Below are 4,383 nucleotides of genomic sequence, written 5' to 3'. Positions count from 1 at the left end.
ACGATTGCATTATGTTACACTTTGCCAATTATGTAACAGTTGCATTAACAAGATGTAACTTTTATGTAACTTTAACTACAATTATGTAACTACAAACAATACTACAAACAATATGTACCATCTATGTAACAGTTACATTAACAAGATGTAACTTTTATGTAACTTTAAGTACAATTATGTAACTACAAACAATATGTACCATTATGTAACAGTTGCATTAACAAGATGTAACTTTTATGTAACTTTAACTACAATTATATGGCCAAGACACTTATGTAATAGTTGCATTAACAAAATGTAACTACAATTATAAGGCCAACACAATTATGCATTAACACAATATAAGTCATACAATTATAGCACAATTCTGTATTACCAGTATCATCATACAAGTTAGGTGAAATATTAGACATTACTAAAGTGATAACTCAAATATGTAATGTATAACTTAGCAGTATTACCATTGCACAATTATATGCGTACGTCTGTTGTACATGCACGTCTTACAAAGTGTTATACAACAACCATTGCATTTATTCAAATATGTATACAACTTGTTTAAATGTATTATTACTGAATAATCACTATTTACTATGAATAATATATGTATACAATATTCATACAATTATGTTACTTTACAATATTATGTATTTCACTTAATTAGCTTATAAGTTCATTAAAATGTATATGTAGTATGTATTAATATGTAATGACTATTAAATGTCGATGGTACGTCATTTTTGCGCGGCCGAGCAGTGTGGTAGGACCCCATATTATATTTACAAATCATAATAGATAGATAGATAAATAGATAGAGAGACAGATAGAAGCAGGGAGTCAGATGATGAGAAGGTGTTGTGTCTGCGAGAATCGAGCGGTGCTAAACATGCTTACACACTCTTAACACTGAGGAAAGCTGATGACAGCGGCCAGTATGGAGATGATGCAGTTAGCTGTCAGCAGTCCTCTCGTGAACAAAGATCCACGAGGAACACACGTGACACACCCCTGCTACACCAGATTTTAGGAAAGAGAGAGTAGAAGGAGACAAGCGACCCTAGAGAGAGGTCGAGACGGAGATTAGCCTTAGAACAGAGAGAGAGAGAGAGATAGCGAGACAGGGAGGTAGCTACCCGGGACTTATACTCGTTCCGTGTTTAATATTTCCAAGACAAATAAGAATAGTCCCATACTATTCTTTACCTCTCCTGTCACTACATGACATTTGGTGGGGAAGCTACTACAAGATATAAAAGCCGCTCGACCACAAGTCTAAAATATACTTCTCTACAAGTAACTACAAAGTCTTTATGACAGAACTGCATCGTGCCATCCTTTTTCTTCACGAGGATGACAGGGGAGGACCAGGGGCTGGTGGAGGGGGAGACGACTCTGGCTTCGATCGTCTCCTGTACCTGGTTGTTTTCCTCTTCCCACTGTTTGGGGTTCATCCACCGGGATGTCTGTAGGATTGGTGGGCCCATTGTGTGAATCTCATGAGCCATATAGGTGCTGTGTCCAATATCGGCGGGTCACACAGTGAACAGATCCTGGAAATTCAGGAGGAGGCTGCGGAGGGTGTCTGATTGGTGAGCGGAGAGACGGTAGGGGATGGGGGGCAGAGGGGAGGGGGGGTGGGAGGGGGAGGGAATGCAGGGCTCAGCTTCCTCCATCTCTCCGATTATAAGCCCTTTTGGGAGAGTGAGGGGCGAGGGGGCAAGGTTGGCAATCCGGACTGCCGTGTGATGAGGGGGAAGGAAGGTTGGGGGCAGGAGGCAAGCCGAGAGGGTTCCAGGTGGCAGGGGGCCGGTTGAGGGGCACCCAGGCTTCTTGGTGGGGGGGAATGGTGACAGCAGAGGAAATGGTGGCAGGAAAAGAGGGCGGAGGGGGGAGAGGGAAGGGAGGTCAAAGGGGTAAGGGGGGCATGAAGTCTTCCGGCCGAGACCGGGGTGTGAAGGTGCAGACGGCCCGAGTGGGAGGGGGGGGTCTGGTGATTTCCGGAACTGGAGCTGTCTGTTGCGGCAATCAATGGTGGCTTCTAACTTCTGCAACAGGTCCAGCCCCAGATATCCGTCGTAATTGTGTCGATGCGCAAGGCCCGTGTTTCCCCACAGATTGGCAAGGGGCCATCCACTGCGTCCACAAGGTGAGTAGAGTAGCCGTTGGGAATAGTGGGCTAAAAGCCGACTTGTGACGGAAGAAGTAGTGGCTATACAGGCAGGATCTGGCCACTCCCGTGTTGACCAGAAGCTTGGCTTTCACCCCGTTTAGCTTCATCTTGTGATAAACTGGGGGGCTGTATTTGGGGGAAGTGGCCCCTGCCACTGAGGGAAGGTGCGGGGGCAGTCCTAAAAATCCAACTGTTAGGGGCCTCCTTCTTCCTCCGGCTCCTGTTCCCTGGGTTCGGTCTCCTCCATGGGTGCAGGTTCGTCTTCTGGTTCCTTGTTCTCTAGAGGAGAAACTTTACGTTGGCCTGGGGTGGTGGTTTTCCGTCTGGCAGCTTTTAATTGGTCCCTGATATCGTGCAGTGGGCACCTGGAGCTGCAAGCAGAGAACTCCCAGGGATTCACCAGAATGAGGTTGGGGTAAAACCCCTGTGACCGGGGCGCCAGTGGATGGGGTGCGCCCTAGGCAGGCTAGGTGCTGGGCTGGGGCTGGTGCGGGGCATAGGCAGACATGGCTTGACTGGGGGAGCTGGAATACTCATGGGAAACTTTTTTACCACATTGATTTGCTGGGGTGCAGGGCGGGAGGTCAGGAGGTGGCATATCAGTTGGTTATCCTTATCCATGTCTCCGGTAGGACCATGGATTGTAAAGTGCTCCTTGACCATGCTGGGGAGCACTCTCAGGAGAGTATTAAAGGTGTGTTGTTCCCAGGTTTCATCATCTGCCTTCGGGTAGGGAGCGGTGACCAGGCGTCTAGCCTGGATTAGAGTATCATCCAAATTGCCATCAAAGGTTAGGCTATCCAATTGGGATAGCACCACCACTTTACCTAGTGATGGAGTGATGGCTTGAATCACACGTTTCATAAAATTCTGTCAGGTGAGCCCCGGAACGATCTTGGGTGCTATATTAGCTGCTGCTTTGCCCAGTAGCAGGAGTGTGACTGCAAGTTATTGCTTGTCATCCTTGAACCCGATATTTATCAAAGGTTTAATAATTGCCGGGTATGTATGAACATCATATTGTTCAGGGACGAATTTAGTAATTGCACATGCGGTTTGGTTGCCATTTTTCCGGTATTTCCTGATTACCTCTCTCGTATGCCCAGGTCAAGAACCACTGCTGTCCACCAGTGTAATGCTAGGTGTTCTCGGGTCGGGTTCCCGTCCCTTTAAATGCCTAGTGTGTGGCTGGGTTCTCTTTCTAGACCGAAGCTTAGACAAATAGGAGAGAGGCAAGACACAAAAACTCAAGGCAACAACCTTACATGTGAATTACTAAACTCTACAGCGGAACGAGTAGATGTCACAAATACAGGTATACTGGACAATTATAATTCTTAGGCCTGGTGGCGAAGGGTCCTGTGCTTTCAGGGCTTGGGATAGGAGTCTGGCCCTCATGCCTAGGGCCGAATAGCTGCCTAAACTTCTCGCTCAGGCACCTGATGGAGGACAAAGATCTCTGGTGTCTCGGTGTAGGGAGGTCACGCCCAGGGGTCCTGGGGGTGGTCTGGAGGTCCCAAGGGCTGTGGTCCCCGGTGGTTGGGGACGTCGTCAGGAGGGGGCTGCTGCATCGGCCTATGTCAGGGTCCGTCAGGAGAGTCCTCTCAGGATCTGGCTGTAGGGAGAAGAGCCCGGAGGTAGTCATGGGGCCTCTCCAGTACTCCTCCAGGCTGGGGGCTCCCTCTGGGTCGTAGGTTGGTGGGCAGGAGTCAGCACCTGATGGAGGAGCGGCTACCGGCCATCTCCTACCATATGGCCCGGCTACTGGCCGTGGCCTTCCAGGGGCACGGCTACTGGCCGTCACCAAGGCCCGGCTACTGGCCATGGCCTGGGGGAGGGAGCGGCTGCAGGCCGACTCAGGGGGTCCTTCAGAGCAGCTACCGGCCATCTCCTGGGTACCTTCGGAGCAGCTGCGGGCCATCTCCTTTAGGAGGGTCGAGCGGCTACAGGACGTCTCTCGAGGGGCACCTTCAAAGCTGCTACTGGCCGTCTCCTGACGAAGGCGGGAGCTGCAACTAGTCATCTCCTGGTTACCTCCAGAGTGGCTGCAGGCCGTCTCCTGTAGAAGGGTCAAGCAGCTACAGGCCATCTTGTTAGGGGCACCTTCAGTGTGGCTTCTGGCTCTCCTGACGAAGGCAGGAGCAGCTACCGGCCATCTCCTGTTTACCTCCAGAGCAGTTGCAGGCCGTCTCCTGTAGTAGGGTTGAGCAGCT

The sequence above is a fragment of the Coenobita brevimanus genome, chromosome 89 (assembly GCF_032717465.1).
Source record: "Coenobita brevimanus isolate Jiangsu-jjx chromosome 89, ASM3271746v2, whole genome shotgun sequence".
In the NCBI taxonomy this organism is placed as follows: Eukaryota; Metazoa; Arthropoda; class Malacostraca; order Decapoda; family Coenobitidae; genus Coenobita; species Coenobita brevimanus.
This window is presented reverse-complemented; position numbering follows the sequence as displayed.